At 38.7% G+C, this 20,297-nt stretch overlaps 1 protein-coding gene across 2 annotated transcripts in view; it reads left to right on the forward strand.

Annotated features, from left to right (window-relative positions):
* Positions 1 to 20,297, forward strand: part of si:dkey-246i14.3 (ephrin-A4) — a 57,539-nt gene that overhangs the window by 12,378 nt on the left and 24,864 nt on the right. The gene's annotated exons all lie outside the window — the stretch shown is intronic.

Here is a 20,297-nt window from a genome sequence, read left to right on the forward strand (position 1 = left end):
GCTCAGGTTCTTTGAGACTAAGCTGGTGCAATTATATGTCAAGATTTTTTTCTACTACAAATGAAATTCACAATTTGATCCACATCTCTTGATGATCTGCTACTTTCTTTATTTTAACTCGGGTTGTTTTATTTCTATTTAGATATTTTTTAATCTTTTTTTAATATTTCTTTCTCTCAGTCAGTGTGTAGGTTGGAGCCAAAGCCTCTGTATAAACAAATTATCCACTATAAATCCAAAAGAGCCTCTCTGAGGTTTCCTGTTGAACATTTACTGGTTTTTCACACGCTTGCTGTACTTCAAATCATAAAAAACAGATGTACGAGGAAATGGTTGAAGTTATTTTCATTTGCAACTTAATTTTTATCTATTATTCTGATGTTTAGGCCCTTGTTAAAGTTTATTTATGCTGGATGGGATCATTTCTTATAAAACCAATCCCATGTTTTAAAATTCTTACTTCAAAAATGTATCTAGCTTATTTATTTATTTTTTGGGGGGGGGGGGCGGGTTAGAAGACTTCTTAGAAGTCAAAATCTTTTTGCAGACCTAAAAGCAGAAAAGAAAAGTGATGAGTTGGATTTTTATTAGAGCAAACATGTTGGTAGGGCTATAGTGTATGTACTGTAATAAAACAGATTAGACTTACCATGCTGAAGCTTGCTGAGACAGTAGGCCTACAGCTTCATAGACTCGGGTCTTGGATAATTATATTACAAATGTTTATAGTTTTAGGTAAAAACGTGATTTAAAAACAACCCTTTTTGATTATCGGACACTGCTAATGTAGGCTGTTTGGGTAAAAAGTAATGGGTCCATATGTTGATGCAAAACTAAAGCCCCCAGTGTTTGACCCATAGCCTCGCCACAACAAAATCGATACTACTTAACCTGGAATACATTTACTTTTAATAATGTCAAAATAAAATTTTACTCCAACATTTTTAGGGGGGGGTTAAATGCCATTACTATTAAATAATCTTTCCACAAATGAAACTGTGAGTGTTCTCAGTGATCTTTAACTGATGCGTAACTTGGTCACAGGTGATGCTGATCTTCATTCATGTTCTGTCATTACACCGCTTTGACTAGAAAGGAACATTGTTCTGTTCCGCCATTAAGAAAATTCTGTTTCACAATTCTGTGTTTAATTTTGAATGTTCAAAACGACTCTCTTTGAGGTTTAGGTTTAGGTCCAGAAAGGTAACGTCTAAGCTTAACACTAATTCATGTCTAAAAAAAACTTTGAAGTGCTGCCTTGATAGCACTATTTAAATAAATATTATAGAATATTTTTTTATTATTAACATCATATTGTATTAATGTTTTTAGACTCATTTAGAAACAAGAAAAGGTAAAGCTAACAATTTGACTAAAGTTGACTAATCTACTTAAAAATCTTCAAGGAGCGTTCACTAATTTTAAATATTGAGTTTTGCTGCTTTCTTCCCAATCAGTAGGGAAAAAGAAAAGACAGGTTGATACAAATTGTTTGGACTTGACATTACTGATGTCAGGTTCACAGTGCAAGATAACTGAGTTGATCTTTACCCTCATATTCCCCTTGTAAGTCACCTTGATTATTTTGATGCCCTTAGAATAGATTTATGAGATAATTCTGCAGCGTGTGTGGTGTGTTAAAAGTGACCTCTGCTCAGACAGACGAGGATGCCCAACTTGTTGGATTCTTTTGGCTCAATATTCTGTCCTGTGTGCTGTTCTGAGTGCAGACAAGGACACAACCTGTGAACCATAGTCAATAAGAAACCCTTTCGTTGTTTCCACTCCTCTAACCAATGCATTTTCTTATTGTAAAGTTTTTTTCAGGTTTAAATTAATCCAAAAATATCACTTTTGCTACTTCTTCATCATTGCACATGTTTATTTACTTGGAACTCATAAAACCTCCTAAAGGTTAAAAATGAGATTTCTGGCATCTGAATTTTCTAACACAGTTGAGAAAACGTAACGTAGAATGCAAAAACAGCAAGAATATTTAAAATATTTTTTTTTGATAGTGGAACTAGTATAGAATAAAAATAAATGCAAAAACCTTAAACATGTGTAATTATTGAACTTGGAGAGGAATTTTATACACTGATAACGTTATTTTCACAGTTTGTTTCTTTAAACCTTTCTTCTCCTTTTTTTAACTACAAAAAGTTTAAAAAGTTAACCTTTTTATTTCCATATATAACCTTGTTCTTACCAATATTGTGTATAAAATTGTCAGTTGAATTTATTATTTCACCCCGATCTTAATTTACTTGATAAGAAAAAATGATAAGATTATGGTTTTTTTTTTTAAGTCCAACAGGATACAGAGCAGAAGCTTTTTTTTTGTGTTTACTTTTGTTTTTTCTTGTTTGTTTTTTTTTTTTTAACCAAAATGGGTGAAATAGCCTTGCTGCCAATCTCCATATCTGTGGCCTTGCAGCAGGAGAACGTACGCATCCCCTGTATTCAGTGGCAAATGGTTGTCTTATTTGCCCTACTCTTTTCAACACACTTGAGCAGATGCTTGATGTTTATGAAATTAATACATCAGTTTACCTCAAACATTCAGACACAAAAGCCTCATGAAATCTACCACTCATTTATTGTTTGTCTATAGATGAATTAGTCTTTAAAACAAATTTTATTAACTAAATTAAAATACAAAAAGAAAACATATCTACTCCTTGCATTTTTTTGCATCAGGTTTTTGTAATGAATAGGAAAAAAAAAATGGCACCGCATACCTTACCTCCTCTGTGCTAATCTTATAATTTTTTTGGGTCATTGTGGTTCATTACCTAAAACGCCGAGCAGTCATCTCTAATCCCAAATTAATCAGTTAATCCTGTCTGCACCTCTCCTCATGACCCTCACCATTTCCTCCCTTTCTACTCCTAAATCCATCCCGCTCCCCCCCTCCTCCTTCCCGTGTTATTGTGTCTAAACCTTTCATCCGTGTTGTGGAACTTTGGCCTCAACTGGCCTTTCTAAGAAAGTGGAGGCCAACCAGCAAGGACACACATTATTGTTAATGCACAAATCAAAACCAAAGCTGTTGTTCTAGATATGTTTGTGTAATATACATTTTTTTGTGACAAAGCCATAAAACACAATGATGAAAAGAAAAAAAAAACAATTCCAGGTTAATGTATTTCCCCTTTTGATTGCTGTATTTGTTCACAAGTTATGGGGTTTGAACGGGCGGGTAGCTCTGCGTGACTAGAACAGGCCAAAGCTGGATGCCTTGGGGGGGAATAAAATGGACCTTCCATACACCCGACACACAGAGCGATATGAACCTCAACTGATGTGACGGCAAAAGATGGAAAGCATGGATCGGCTGTGAGGAGGGTGGGAGAGGGGAAGCAGGCAGTTTAGACTCCTGGGATTCTAAAGCAGTGACCGTGAAAGTGCTTAGATAAACAAAGAGAGAGAGACTGAGGGGAGGGAGGCCAAAGTGGGTAAAATAGTAGCGGAAAGAGAGGGTGGTAAGGTGTAGGCACAAAGACTGGAGAAGGAAATAAGGCCTTAGGTACATGGGGCTGAAAGATGGCAAAGGGGAGCAAAACCAAGAATAGAAGTTCTTAAGTACACTGACCAAGACTTGGAGGCACTGAGTGGGAGAAATCACCCGATTTACTCCTTGACTCTTCTTCACTGGTCTCCTCTTCTTCCCTACTATTCTCTCCCTCCCACATTTTAAATTATTCAGGCCAGTTTGATGTATTTGAGCTTGTCTCATAGACATGTTCTGTATGTGTGTTTGACTCACAAACTGCAGGACAGCTTAAGCCCACCGACCAGCTAGTCCTCAGTAGGCAATGGATGAAAATCAGTTGGGGAAGGCAAAGGGGATTAGAAAGAGAGGTATGCTTTGCCTATCTAGTATTGACCTGAAAATTATGGGTAACAAGACAAGAAAAAAATGGCGTACATAAATTGGACAGAAGATTCACAGTCAGAAGGCTGACCTACTTTGCAAATGATGGATTTTCAAAGCCAGGTCTGATTTATTGGCTGAGTGTATGTGCTTTGCAAGTGCCCTTTTCAGTGTACTGTCTATGTCTGGGTTACTGTGTGTTTATGTGTTCATGTGTTTGAAGGTGTTATGTTTTCATGTCCTCCTTAACCTACTTAAACAGGTGGGCTGACAGACTTGGGCCACTGATCAGCATAAGTAAACAGTTAAAATAAAAACAATATAGAATATGTACCTTAAAGCTAAAATGATTGGCACAAACACTGCCTAAAAGAATATATCACATGATATTAAAGGGGTACTCATTAGAAATGCACAGTGGAATTGCAGGTTACCCAGCTTCATTTGCTCAAAGTGTCACCAGCTGGTCAGAGTGAAGAAATATATATATATATATTTTATTCTGTGTAAGGGATCTTTGAGTGGATCTCAATTTAAAGCTGCAAGGCCCTGAAAACAAAAACATTTCTGATACAGTTGCTGAGTGAAGATGCCTTAAATGTGTCGGTAAAATGTGTTTTTAAAAATAATGGAAAGGCATAAAGATCTAAGAATATTAAAGTGTAAACCTCTCTTTAGAATATGTTGAGACATATCTGTGCTTCCTTCAGTCTGTGAGAGTGAGATTTTCACATGATACCATGAAGGCCTAATGGAATACAGCATGGCAGCTCTGGTTCATCCTTTTGAGCTTTCAGCCGTTCGTAGAACAGGCCTGCTTTTTGTGTTGGCTTCAGCCTTTCTGATATCTCAGATTTAAGACAAGGTACTGCAGTCTTTTGGGAATACATGCAGAGAATAGTTTTCTTCCAGCTACACTAACACGCAAATCATTAATAAAATATGCTAAACAGATAAAAGAAATTGAATTCCAGAGCAGGATATATTGAAAATTATCTTTCACTATAGCCCTGTAAGAGAAAATAGAAGCTTATAAATTAAATATATGGGAGGCCAAAGCTCTAGAGAACAATAGCGATTCAACTGGAGAACCTCTTACCAAACTGTGAACTTCACTCAGTAAATCAAGTCTAGAAACCTCTATATATATATATAATATAATTCAGCTCTGTAAAAAATCCTGTGGGAGAATATTGGTGATCATTTCCTGCTGTAATTTTAGTGGACAATAGGCAGATGGCTTAAAAAAATTATAGACAGATTGATTTGGATAGCCTTTTTCCCTTTTAAGGATTTACAGCATGTTTTGAAATCAGCAGTGTCTAAGCTTTACAGAAACAAAACAGGAGGGTTACTCTTCACTGCAGTACATCAGTGCATGAATTTAGAGTTAGAAAACGTTTATATGATTTGAGGGTGTTTTCATTAGGTTTTTCTAAGATCGAAATGTCCCGATATAAATTCTTCATCCTTCTATTTTTTGTGTGATTAGGTCATGTTTACAACAGTCGCAGAAACTTACCATCCGAATGATGACTATTTTATGTTTCTGCTCTCCTTGTAAAGCCTAAATAAATATTTTAAACAATGTCGGTGCTCTGTAATGGGTCATTACCATTTTCCTCTGTATATCTTTTTTTTCTTTGACCACTCATAACAGTGGACATCTAAATGAGGGGCCTTAAAAAAATCTCTGCTCTCCACTTTCTAGTTTACATCAAATTGCCTGAATGCTCTGCTGAGATCTGTATAAATCTTTAGAGCCATACTGGAAGTTAGCTGAACTAATTTACTGCATCAACCTATTTGTTTTATGGGTATATACTGTCACTTTCAAGCAATGTTATTTGATGGATTTAATGTAGAATTTGAATCCCTCTTTTGTAGGCAGTATTCCTGCTCTGATCTTATAAATTGACCCCACTGGACTGTGGCAGTGATGTACAGCTACTGGGTTCAAGTCTGGCACCTGTATTTATGCAGCCGCTCTATTTAGACCACTGAAAACATGGAGAGCACTCATTACTGAGGTTTAGGCTGCCCAACAGACGTAATGCAGGGGAATAAAAACGAAAGAAGCAAACGATAGATTGGGTGGGGCATTGGCTTGGCACCAGTCCCAGCTCTGGATTGGTTGTTGTCCTGGTAACGGCACGTCTGACCTTATTTAGCCCCTTGTACACTCCTTGTCGAACGAGCACTTTGCTTTCGCCCTTTCAAAATTCTTGTGCTGCTTACCACTTCCCCATTACTCTTTTCTCCCTTTCTAAAAATGTGGCCACCTCCACTCGGATGTTGGCTCTAAGCTGCAGTAGTGCTGATGAACACCGTCGGACACCATTCTGCCATACACTGTTTCTTGGCAGAGAAAATTCTAAATCCCTCACTCCTTCAGTAATTTCATACCTTCTTTTTCTTTTTTTTCTTTGGATTGGAGCAGACCACACAGGAAGAGTGGTGCCTATGCATGAGGGAGCTCTACCACAGGATGGGATGATGGCTTCTGCAGACCTTAAGTTGCATCAATTGGTTTCCATACACATCTGTCCTCTAGACCTAAATCGAGCAATTCTCCTCAGCTCTGTCGGCCATAACTATCCATCCTGTGGTGCTGCTGAGTCCCGCTGAATCCACATATATGCCCAGGAAGCACACCTTTTCTGTAACAGGCAGAAAATAGCCTCTGTCTTTACTTGAGGATGAGATTTCCTAAGGCCTCAAGCCGCAGGTGCATGTATATATCTTCGTGCTTTTATCTCCATCTGTTTCTGTAAATTGGTGGGGAATGTGGGTCGAGACAGCCTGCTGATCCACACAGTTTGACGAAGAAGTGAGGTGACTAGCTGTTGTCTTTTGGTCTTTTAATTGAGTCTGCAGGGATGGTGCTAGCAGTCATTTTATTAAATTGATGAATGGACACCAACCTACACACATATCAACACGTCTGGTTACTAAAGGAGCTCACAAAAGTGTGTAGACCTTTTACATATTTGTACATGTATTGTTTTTTTAATCTTTCCTTGGAATGACACACAAGATATGACACTTTAATACATGTAAATTAGTTGGTGTACAACTCATATTACCGTGTATATTTTGTAGTTTCTTAAAATAACTCCACACACACAGACATTAATGTATAAATTGCTGGCAAGAAAATTGAGTAGGTCCCTGAGTGAAAATGTCAAACTTGTGCTCAATTAGCCATTTTCCCTCCCCTGGTATCATGTGACTCATTAGTTGTACAAGATCTGGGGTTTGAAGATGTAGCTGGTGTCTTTAATGTTATGTTATCGCGCTCACGCTTTGTCATACTTGTCACTAGAAATTCACCAATGTACCTCATGGCAAAAACTTCTTAGGGTCTGGGGAAATATTGATTTTTGCTCTACACAAAGATGGCAAAGGCTATAAGGCTAAGCTTCAGTACAGTGGCAAAGATCTTATAGCAAAACTGCACAAGATGCAATCAGAGCAGGCCTTAAAGTTTAAGTACTTATTAAATTAAATGAGTATAAAATGGAGTGCTGCAATTGTTAAAGCAGAGGTCTGGGTTTGGGTTGGTTAGCCTGGCAATGCATCAATATAGTCAATTGCTGTCATCTCAGAATGAAGTATATTCTACAAACGGCAGAAAACAGGTATGCGAAGGACATGGATCACTGGAACTACAGTATGTGTTGTGATCTCATGAGACAAAGATAAACTTATTAGATTCAGATGTCGAGCCTTAATGGAAGTGTTCTGTCAGATCAGCATATCCCGTCTGACCACCACACCAATAGTCAGTACGCATGTACAAGACATCTGATTTGCGTTTATCCCTTTGGTTTTGTATGAAACATACACTTTAAACTACCTCAACGGCATGTATCCCTTTAGTCATGCACAAAAAAAACAAAACAATTTACGGTGAAATGGCCATACGTTTAAAAAAAACACCAAAAAGTAAGTAATAAGATTGTTTGGGGTTTTTTTGTACATGACTGAAAAAATACACGCCACCTAAGGTAGTTTAAAGTCTGTTTTTTGTACAAAACTAAAGGGATAAATGCAAATCTGACGTCCTGCGGATTCATATTGACTATGGGTATGCTGGTCTGATGGAGTATGCTCATCTGACAGAACACCAGCCAATGGGTGAGGAAAGTCAAAGATGGAGTCCTGCCTACAGTCAAGCATGGTGGTGGGGGTATTATGGTTTAGGGGAAACATGAGTGCTGCTGATTGTGGAGAGCTGAAGTTCACTCAAGGAACCTAAAATGTCAGCACGTACTGTGACATAAAAAGCAGGAATTGATCTTTTCCCTTTAGAAATTAAGTCACAGGACAGTATTCCAACATGAACCCAACCCCATATACTACGCATCTCCAAGTAGACTACAGCCTTACTAAACTAACTAAAGGTACAGCTGCCGATGTGGTCAAGCATGTGTCAAGACCTTGAGTGTATTTATGAACATTCTCAAACCAAAGATGGAGAAGTGCAAGGTCTTTATGGAGGAGTTGAAGATTCCTGAGGGAACCTCAGAAACTCTAGTGAACTCCATGCCCAAAAGAGTTGAGGCAGTGCTGGAAAATGAGAATGGGGGATGAAAACATTTATGCTTTTTGCACAATATGGAAATTTTTTCTTGGTGTTTTACAATCGCTGTAGAGGTTTATTGTGCAGTTAAGACATTATTGGCTGTCTAGTTATTTTTAAGGGGGTGGCACATTTATTGTTTCGCAATCTGTGCACTAATTAACTCTGTATCTTAAGAGTCATATCTTAAGTTAACCCTGTAATGCCAAACGTATCATATTTGATACATATGGTTTCTGAAATGTTTTGCGTCTGACACCTTTTGCATAATTGAATGGTAAAAACTTTGCTCAAAATCCTATTGTAAACAATCAGATACAGTATACCTGATAACAGAGGGCAGAAGACTACACAAAAATCTTGACTTATCGCATAGCAATAAATTATTAATATCAAAAATGTATTTCTGTTTTTTCTTTTTACATATTTTGTAAAAAGGCCAAATAAGGACTTCAAACCAAAAAAAATAATTTTCTGTTTTGTTTTATTCTTGGATCGGGCTTTAAAGGGTTAAATAAAAGCATAAAGAGAGTTCTGTAACTCTGCATTGTAGAAGGATAAACCCAGTTCTTTTAGAGTTGTGTCTCTGTTTGATATAACTAACATTAGTTGAGTAGCTAATTTCTTGTTGCCCCTTCTGACTTTAAACAATCAAAAGGTCTAAACTTATCAACAATTTCTCTTTTCTTTCAATTTTGAATACTGAATCTTTGTCTCAACTATACCCAACTAACAAGGAAGTTATTTTTATAAACTAAAACGTCTTTGACATTTCCTCAAGGAAATACTAAAGGATGGTCATAGGGATGCCACTTAAATATCTAGAAACATCTACTTCCTGATGTGATATTTTTATCCTGATGTTTATGATTATTGCAAAGAGTATGTGTTCATGGCATTTTAGTAAATTAAACTTGAGGTAAATATAAATGTGAGTGATATATATTTGTATGGCAAAATCTGACTTTGTTACATTTCCATAAGACAAGAAAGCTTGTGATGGACAAGCACAAGGTATTCATAAAAAGGAGTAGAAAACATAGGAGATGGTATTTTCAACTGTTTTACAAGGAAATGTTGGAAAAAGGTGGAATTAAACTGTATTTGCCCGAATCCAAATGCCCCCTTATAAAATCCAGTATGACCAAATTACCCAACTGATAAAAGTCATTCACGGGTGTGTGCATGTGAAGGTACGATTTATATCTCATTATAAATCCAGCCGGTCAATGAAAGGCCTTGAAGATTTAAAGAACATTAGAGAACTACAGCATTTTTAAGAATACAAAACTGTTCAGGGAGAAACTGTACAGAAGTTTAAAATCCCAGTCCAAATGATTATCCACACGACCGTCCACTGTAGTTACTGAAGGTTGGTGGGTGCAAGCCAGAGGAACCATCAACATTTTTACCATGAATTTTCAAGTATCATTAGAAAAGGTTAAATGGCAAGATTAGAGTCAACTTAGTAAATTGTGCAAAAAAGTTGTAAGGTGGATTTGGAGTTTTTTGTAAAAATAAATATGCTAAAGAGGAGATGGAAACACATTTGTTGAAGTAAAACAAACTTTTACCTCACATGGCTGATCAACTGTTTCCCTTGCATTCATCCTACCCCATATTCAAGCCTCAGATTTGCATCTCTGTCTCAGCGTCTTTGGAAGGCATGTAACATTGCTGTAACATTGCTTATACTAGCTGACATGATAAAGTGAGTACAATTAAAAGTTATTGCTGATCTGTGGTCTCAATTGCTTTCTACCTCTACATGTCAAATTCATATTTTTAAAGATTTTCTTTTGTTGTTATCATTTTAAAAGTTCATGTGAGAATTGGATGGAAACGTTGCTAGAGGCAGTGCTTCTATCAAGCAGCATTTTAAGGTGGCTAAATATGTATGGATGCCATACTTAACAGGCATTTTTAGCGCAATTACTGCTCACCTCTGTGATGTACTGTGTTAAGTTGGTCTATCGCTTAAATTACCATGATGAACCCTTTTTGATTTTTTTTTTCTTTGTCAAGATGTATATATTGTAAATCTGTGCAATTGTCCAAATATTCTTTTGGAGGACAAATCGTCCTCTAAATGCGGAATATAATGTGAGTGAAACCAAATTAAACATGTTGAGACAATCATTTAAAGAGCCAAGAAAAATAAAAAGGAAACGGTCTAGTAAAATGTACAGATACACATCCTGCTGACCCCATAGGAGCTAAAAAAACACACACTCCTGCAGTCACATTCAAAACAGGAAATAGTTGGTAAGTGCTTTTCCTCATTCCATTCTGTGATGAGGTGTTGATCATGTGTTTGTCTTCAGTTTGGGGCCAAAGAGCTGGAGTCTGTGCGCTGTCAAGGATGTTGGGTGGAAAGAGGGGCTTACAAAAGGATTTTTTCCAGAGCCAGCTGGAGGGGCGAGATAGTGGGGGGGCCACAGATGGTCGTGGATTGGGGGGCGATATTCTTGTTTGTGTGCGTTGAGGGGAGTACGAATCACGACAGACACAACAGTTCTATGCTTTGGACACAGCACAGCTTTGTTTTGGAAGGGAGGGGGGCACAGCTAGGTGATTTAGGGGGTGGGATTGTCCTCATTTTGTTGTTTTTCATCCATGTGGAGAGGGACTGTGTGTAGGAAGAAGGAAATGGTGAGGAAAAATGTCCCAGCCCTGTAAGCTCCTAGAGTATAAAGCAAATGAAGCTTGTTTTCCACTTTTTCTAACTTGTTCAATTCCTCTTGTCTTTTTGGCTCTGAACTTAGGATAGCCTGTGGAGCAAGAGGAAGTATTTTTTTGTTTTTCCCAACCTGAGCCATTGTTTCTGCTTTAATGAACTGCCTGACTCTCTTCTTCTTCCTCCTCTATCTTTAGGCTCATTTTATCAAAAGTTTGCTCACACCTCCATTTGCTTATTTCTTATTGGACAAAAGCTGTTGTACCTAGAGAGTTCCCAAATCTGGAATTAATACCTGGACAATGTTGAAATGCTTGTTTTCCATTGAAATGATAAAACACTGAGAGTTATGGCATATGAAACAGTAAAAAAAGGCTAAAAAAGATGGATGCATTTCAATAAATTAAAATAGCAATAAAATATATATATTTTCAGTATACCCGTATGTTTTGCTGTGGGGTGCAGAAAAGGAAATTATTCCTGCCGCTTCGCTTAAATGCTTGAGGAAGCCTAGGTTCTATTTATAGTGGCCTTTGCCTCACCTGCATTGTTTGTGGAGTATATTTTGTTTATTACAGTTGCCATATAAACTCTATTTCTAAGTTCGTCAGCTGAGAGAAATAGAAAGTCTTCTAAAATTACAGAAGAAGGTCCTTTATCCTACTCTTTGTTAACTTTATCCTTCATCACTTTTTTCACGTACTACTTCCAATTATCCTTCCACATATATACTTCCACTGCTGGAAAACTGTAAAGTCAGTAGTTGGCTCAATGACTGTGTAGGCTCCAACACAGGGTTTTGTTAACCCTGGTTCTAAGGGCCCACTGTCCTTCATGCTTTAGATGTGCCTCTGCTCAAGCAGACCTAATACAAATGATTGCATTACCTCATCTGTAGCCATCGTGCCTGTAAATCACCTTTTCATTTAGGTCAGGTGTATGGAGGCAGGGAAACACCTAAAACATGTAGGACAGTAGGCCCTAAGGACCAGGGATAAGAAACCCTGCTCTAACATGGCCATAACACATCAACCCATCCTTCCATCCATCCCTAATGGAGAATGAGATTGAGTACACCATGGACACCAGTCCATGACAGGGCAACACAGAAATGCAAAGAAAAGACAAACTCATATGCACATAATCATACCTCAGGACAATTGAAAGAGATCAATGAACGTGCAAAGCAAGAACTTTCAAACTCCATGCACAAACTCTTGCTTGGCTCAAATGACGGTTGGTGCGATCTGACACTGATATTGAGTTTAAGGTTCACCTTTAATTTCTTTAGAAGATTTTCTGGGCTCTTTTCTTTCTATTCATATTATTGTCTCCTTATTGTCAGTTTTCCTCCGGCAGCCAGATCCATGGAGGTTTTGCATCCGTCCAATTGATCCTATCTTTCTGTATGATATGGCCAACTGTAATCAAAGAAGCTGCTTGGAGATTGCTTGATAGCCTTTACCTTTAACATGCTTGACTATAATTTTTAGAGATGCTATGATCCTATACCTGGATCAGCCAGCAGCTCCGACATTGACTAAATTAGCAATATCAGATGTCGTGATTTGTTATAAGATATTGGAGTTCGAATCCAATCCACTTTACATGGGACTCTATTTCTTTCTTTTTACTGCTTCTTTGTTTATAAATAATTTAAAGTACATTTATGCCTGCGCTAATTTTTTACCTTTCTTAATGATGTTAATGTTAAGGCTAAAGCCTATACTCGCATGGTGAGATGATTCATTCATTCAGCAGTTGAATTAGACCAGTATCAGGTATCAGCGGATAAGCTAATCCTAGGCATCGGATTGGATCAGAGACAATTCTTTCACATGGGGTTTATTTTTTTAAATAATTGTTTTGAAGCATGGCTGAAAAGCAATGTAATTTGTTCATTTTCAATCAATTGTCATTTCTTACTTTTGTCATATTCAAGTTATTTCTCTGAACACTATATACGTAGATTATAGTATTCTCCTCTTTTTAATTAGAAACTGGTGGTGGCGGTAGCCTCAAAAGTCTGCTCACACTTTTTTTTTTTTTTTTTGAAAAATGCCCCAATGAAATTTATGCCAAACTACCACACTGTATTCCTGTGCAACGTTCAGTTCTCAAACTTTCTGAAATGACAGAGTGTGCTGACTAAGCTGCGACTGCCGTGATGATGGGGATAAAAATAATGAGCCACACTAATTGGAAAGCCATGAGTCATGGGAGAATATATCAATTCTTAAAAACCACTCTGCCATCCAAATTAGTTACCAAAAACAAAGTAAAATATTCTGTTTATTGTGCTGTTTTTACCATCAGTTCATCACCACACTAGCTTACTTAAAATTTGGCCAATAGGGCTGCTTATGCTATGGTAAAACTTAGTAAATGTTTATTTTCCAGACTGTTAAGCTTTCAACCCTATGAAATGACTAAGCTGATTAAAACATTCCAACTCCAATAAAAAAGTCATTAACTTTCTTCACTTATTTAAATTCTCATTTTATACCTGTACATTTTATAGCAGTGTAACACATGTTACTTAGTATCTAGATCAATTGTAAAGATGAGTATTTATTAAAATCTTAAAAATCTGGTCCTCTTGTAATTGTATATTTTTGTATAAGCAGGTTCCTGTGATTAACACTTGTGATCAAGCTGAAATATTCACCAGTAAACTGAGTAAATTACACATGTGTAAGAAGGGGGGGGGGACTATCACAATGCCAATAATTTCTGAAAAATGAATAAGCAGTATTTCCAGTTGACTTTATCTTCTTCAATAAAGAAGATAACCCACTGAGCACTTTGCAGCATCACCTAAGTCTAAATATACTTAAGTTATATGTTATGCTTTACATTTCTATTATTTAAAACTCTTGCAGCTTTGCTATGAGTTCATAGCACATCTTTCTATAGGAAATGAATGGAATAATGATGACGGAAGACAGACAATCACTTGATTTATCTTTTAGATGGCAAATGAGAATATACATTTGAAATGCAACACTTTTCATTACTTTATCATCATGTTTTCATAATGTTTTATGATTTTCTACATATCGCATTTAATCATGGTTAAGTCCTTTGTTTGGATATCAAATTAGTGAACACCACTATTTTATTGGAACCATGATATTCTTTTATTTTAGCAACAGTTGGAAGAGTCATTATCATTTATCTGTAGAAAAAAAAAGGTAGCCATATCACCGTCAATAATTTCAAATGTTTGAGTAACAACTTGCTTTGTTTGTTTTTTTCACTCATGGTCATCATAGCGTGAGAGTCTCTCCTCGGCTTCTTTTGCTTAAGAAAAACAGAGCCTGTGTTTGCTACTGGTTCTACTAGTTTTCACATGGTAGCTAAGCGAGAGCTCACTAAACAAAAGCTGTTTTGATTCATTTGAGGTGTCAACATTTTTTGTGATGACATGTTGGATTAAACCAACTCATGCCAGAGATTGTCATGCTGTTTTACAGTAATCTTGTTTTGTTCCTTGGGACCAAACCTCACCCTTTGTTAATTTTACTTTTAGCTGGTGATCTTTAAAGTAACGTGGTGTGGAAATAAAAGCCAGTTTAACACGTAAAAGAGAGCTCATAGATCCACCCCGGTAACCTAGAGTGTTGTTTTTGGATTCACCACAGCGTAGCGCATCCAGCCTCGTCAGTGCGACCAAAGGGTGCTGTGCCCATTAAGCGTAGAAAGCAGAGTTAGCAGTCTCCCTCCTGCCACTGGCCGTAGTCAAACTTAGAAACCAACCAAGCATTTTGGCCTCCCACCATCACTGAATGGAACTAGAAACCATTCTTCTATCTAACAGAAGTGATTGTTTCCTTTCATTCATAATGGCAGGAAGTGATATTGTGTTTTTAGCATTTTTATTATCATATGATATTTTTCTCCTGGACTGGTATGGGAAGTAGATATGTGATGTGCCCATGTGTACTGGGGCATATGCAGCTGCTGTGCACATTTGAGAATCTGTTCTGTATTCCTGAGGCTGTATTCTCTCTGCCATCACTTGAAATATAGAACAAGTGATGTAAGAAATTACTAAATGATCATCTGCAAAAAGGTCCTTTATGTCCTCATTCTTTGCAATTCCATTTGTTATAGTCCCATAATAACCACAAGGATTACTTAAATTTTCATCAAAATACTTTGAGTATTTCAAGTTAAAATTTCAAAATAAACCTTATTTTTTATTATTGAAAATTTACTCGGATGCCTTCTATTTTTCCAGCTTCTTTATTGCTAAATTTTGCTGGTTTCATCTCTTCTATATTTGAATGCAAGAGCGAGAAATAAGTTGTTTTTTTTACATTCGGTGTAAAAAGGGTATTAAATGTTATTAGGTCAAAGGATAATCATTTGCATTGCTAACCTCCAACAGGCATGAATTTAAGGGAAAAATGGGACTTTCATTTTCATAAACAAAGTTTGACTTGGAGTTCAGAAAAGACTTTTGAACATATCTAACAATCCAGCATTCTGCTGAGATATTTACCCAATATCTCAATATTAGACCATCTAAAGATCTGTTAGCTTTTGTAGTCATGGTCCCATTTTCTCATAGAATCTCATGTCATTTTTCTTCTCATTGCTCCATCCATTTTTGGTGCACTCTTTAAATTTGCTGGACCATCTCTGACTCCTGCTTCCTTTCACATCTATCCGCTCCATTTCTGCCTTCATCAGGTTTGCTGAGTACCTCCTTTTCCCCCTCCTACCACTACTGGTGCTCTGCACTGATTTTTTTTTTTCCTGCTATTTATTCTTTTTCTCTATTCTTTGTTCGGCTGCTTAACTCGAGAGCGCTCCGCCCTGTACCTCCACCTCTCTTCCCCTAACTCTTCGCTCCTCTTCCCTCTCATGTTCCTCTTCAGTGAGCCCCAGCACTCCTCTTCCTCTTTCCTCCGGTCTGTCACCCCTCTATAGACTCCCACTGACGGACCTGAACCTTCTGCTCAAGCCACATTCTGCCCCTCATTCTTCTCTCTTGTTTCTTCATGAGAAGAAGAGGCCAATTAAAGTCTGTCTCCTCTCCTCCTCCATGCCGTTGTTCTGTGCTCTGAGTGTCTGCACTCAGGCTCTCTAGGGTCACTAATTAAAACACTTTCTTTTCTCTTTACTCCACTTTATTCACCTATTCATCCAACTTTTTTCTTTTGCCTTAGTTTTGTACTTTGTAGCTCTTTATCTGTCTCCTGTCGCAAATCACATACACTATATTGCCAAAAGTATTTGCTCACCCATCCAAATTATTGGAATCAGGTGTTCCAATCACTTCCATGGCCACAGGTGTATAAATTCAAGCACCTAGGCATGCAGACTGTTTTTACAAACATTTGTGAAAGAATGGGTCGCTCTCAGGAGCTCAGTGAATTCCAGCGTGGAACTGTGATAGGATGCCACCTGTGCAACAAATCCAGTCGTGAAATTTCCTCGCTCCTAAATATTCCACAGTCAACTGTCAGCTGTATTATAAGAAAATGGAAGTGTTTGGGAACGACAGCAACTCAGCCACGAAGAGGTAGGCCACGTAAACTGACGGAGCGGGGTCAGCGGATGCTGACGCGCATAGTGCGAAGAGGTCGCCAACTTTCTGCAGAGTCAATCACTACAGACCTCCAAACTTCATGTGGCCTTCAGATTAGCTCAAGAACAGTGCGCAGAGAGCTTCATGGAATGGGTTTCCATGGTCGAGCAGCTGCATCCAAGCCATACATCACCAAGTGCAATGCAAAGCGTCGGATGCGGTGGTGTAAAGCACGCCGCCACTGGACTCTAGAGCAGTGGAGACGCGTTCTCTGGAGTGACGAATCGCGCTTCTCCATCTGGCAATCTGATGGACGGGTCTGGGTTTGGCGGTTGCCAGGAGAACGGTACTTGTCTGACTGCATTGTGCCAAGTGTAAAGTTTGGTGGAGGGGGGATTATGGTGTGAGGTTGTTTTTCAGGAGCTGGGCTTGGCCCCTTAGTTCCAGTGAAAGGAACTCTGAATGCTTCAGCATACCAAGACATTTTGGACAATTCCATGCTCCCAACTTTGTGGGAACAGTTTGGAGCTGGCCCCTTCCTCTTCCAACATGACTGTGCACCAGTGCACAAAGCAAGGTCCATAAAGACATGGATGACAGAGTCTGGTGTGGATGAACTTGACTGGCCTGCACAGAGTCCTGACCTCAACCCGATAGAACACCTTTGGGATGAATTAGAGCGGAGACTGAGAGCCAGGCCTTCTCGTCCAACATCAGTGTGCGACCTCACAAATGCGCTTCTGGAAGAATGGTCAAAAATTCCCATAAACACACTCCTAAACCTTGTGGACAGCCTTCCCAGAAGAGTTGAAGCTGTTCTAGCTGCAAAGGGTGGACCGACGTCATATTGAACCCTATGGATTAGGAACGGGATGTCACTTAAGCTCATATGTGAGTCAAGGCAGGTGAGCAAATACTTTTGGCAATATAGTGTATTTCCTGCAAGGTTCCCATATAGTCTGAAAAAGTCTGAAAGCAGATTTTTTTGGAATGGGGATATTTATGGGAAAAGGTCTTTCCTGGAATTTGCAAATTTTCCTTCCTTCCTTCCTTCCTTCCTTCCTTCCTTCCTTCCTTCCTTCCTTCCTTCCTTCCTTCCTTCCTTCCTTCCTTCCTTCCTTCCTTCCTTCCTTCCTTCCTTCCTTCCTTCCTCTCTTATTTTTTTCACTCATCTGTTTTAGTGCCCATCCTCACTCACTTTTCCTTGTCTTTTTTTTCATCCTTCTTGTCTGTCAATTAGTCTTCCCTCAGTTCTATACATTTTTACTTACTTTTCCATTTTCCTCCTTGTATGGCTTTTCATCCATTCCTTGGTCCGGATTGTCCTAAATTCTTATTTCTTCTGTCCATCCATGTACCTTTTTGTTCCTTATTTTATGTCCATCTACCCATTGTTTCCTGTGGTCTTTGTTTTATGTGCCCCTTCATGGCCTTGTCTTGTCTTTCCTTCCTTTCTTCACTCCTTTCTTGTGTGCTTACCTTCTTTCCTGTTTGGCCTTTTCTTTTCTTCCATCTTTTATTACCCTCTGTTTCCATGCTCTTCGGTTTTGTTTTATTTGCATTCTATCTCTTGACCTTCTTTCCTTTCTTCGCCCCTTTACTCCTATGATCATTATTATTATTTTAGTTTTTTGCAGTCCCATCTATCCCTTGTGTCGCTATTCATAAATATTTTGAATACAGTTCAACGCAATGTACATAGAATGTAATGGGTATATATTGTCTTGCAAAAAAATCATCTTCATATTATAAAAAATCTTGATTAAATCTGCTGCATGCACACATGGGTTCATCATCATTATGTTTAGACAATGCACTGTTTGTGTTTCTACAATTTTGTAAAATGAGTCAAAGGAACAGACAACTCTGGAAATTAGTCTGGACCCCCCATCCTCTTTCCTTTATTGCTTTGTACATGGGTAGCTCTTTATACTCAAGCTGACAGGAAGTCAGAACCCTCAGTCTGAAGGAGCATACATTATGCAGCTTCTCTGTTCTAATGATGCTGTCTTGTCCAAAATTGTTGTTGTGCCAAAAGCTAGTCAGCCTTGACTGACTCTGCTGTTTATTCACGTGCACGTTTGTTTAAATTGGTGCTCGGCGGTGTGTGCCTAGGCTCCACTGTAGGAGGTGGAAAGCAGAGGGAGTGGAGTTTATTTCACACTTGTCTCCCCTCAGTGGTGTTAATTAGCATATGGAGAATTGTTTTTCCTCCCATCTCAAGCAGGGGGAAACAAAATCCCTAACTGGTCTGGGAATTGTATGTATATATATATATATATATATATATATATATATATATACACTATATTGCCAAAAGTATTTGCTCACCTGCCTTGACTCACATATGAGCTTAAGTGACATCCCGTTCCTAATCCATAGGGTTCAATATGACGTCGGTCCACCCTTTGCAGCTAGAACAGCTTCAACTCTTCTGGGAAGGCTGTCCACAAGGTTTAGGAGTGTGTTTATGGGAATTTTTGACCATTCTTCCAGAAGCGCATTTGTGAGGTCGCACACTGATGTTGGACGAGAAGGCCTGGCTCTCAGTCTCCGCTCTAATTCATCCCAAAGGTGTTCTATCGGGTTGAGGTCAGGACTCTGTGCAGGCCAGTCAAGTTCATCCACACCAGACTCTGTCATCCATGTCTTTATGGACCTTGCTTTGTGCACTGGTGCACAGTCATGTTGGAAGAGGAAGGGGCCAGCTCCAAACTGTTCCCACAAAGTTGGGAGCATGGAATTGTCCAAAATGTCTTGGTATGCTGAAGCATTCAGAGTTCCTTTCACTGGAACTAAGGGGCCAAGCCCAGCTCCTGAAAAACAACCCCACACCATAATCCCCCCTCCACCAAACTTTACACTTGGCACAATGCAGTCAGACAAGTACCGTTCTCCTGGCAACCGCCAAACCCAGACCCGTCCATCAGATTGCCAGATGGAGAAGCGCGATTCGTCACTCCAGAGAACGCGTCTCCACTGCTCTAGAGTCCAGTGGCGGCGTGCTTTACACCACCGCATCCGACGCTTTGCATTGCACTTGGTGATGTATGGCTTGGATGCAGCTGCTCGACCATGGAAACCCATTCCATGAAGCTCTCTGCGCACTGTTCTTGAGCTAATCTGAAGGCCACGTGAAGTTTGGAGGTCTGTAGTGATTGACTCTGCAGAAAGTTGGCGACCTCTTCGCACTATGCGCGTCAGCATCCGCTGACCCCGCTCCGTCAGTTTACGTGGCCTACCACTTCGTGGCTGAGTTGCTGTCGTTCCCAAACACTTCCATTTTCTTATAATACAGCTGACAGTTGACTGTGGAATATTTAGGAGCGAGGAAATTTCACGACTGGATTTGTTGCACAGGTGGCATCCTATCACAGTTCCACGCTGGAATTCACTGAGCTCCTGAGAGCGACCCATTCTTTCACAAATGTTTGTAAAAACAGTCTGCATGCCTAGGTGCTTGAATTTATACACCTGTGGCCATGGAAGTGATTGGAACACCTGATTCCAATAATTTGGATGGGTGAGCAAATACTTTTGGCAATATAGTGTATATATATATATATATATATATATATATATATATGCATGCATATGCAGATTTAATCAAGATTTTTTA

The sequence above is a fragment of the Cyprinodon tularosa genome, unplaced genomic scaffold (assembly GCF_016077235.1).
Source record: "Cyprinodon tularosa strain WSP-4 unplaced genomic scaffold, ASM1607723v1 ctg277, whole genome shotgun sequence".
NCBI classification, from domain to species: Eukaryota; Metazoa; Chordata; class Actinopteri; order Cyprinodontiformes; family Cyprinodontidae; genus Cyprinodon; species Cyprinodon tularosa.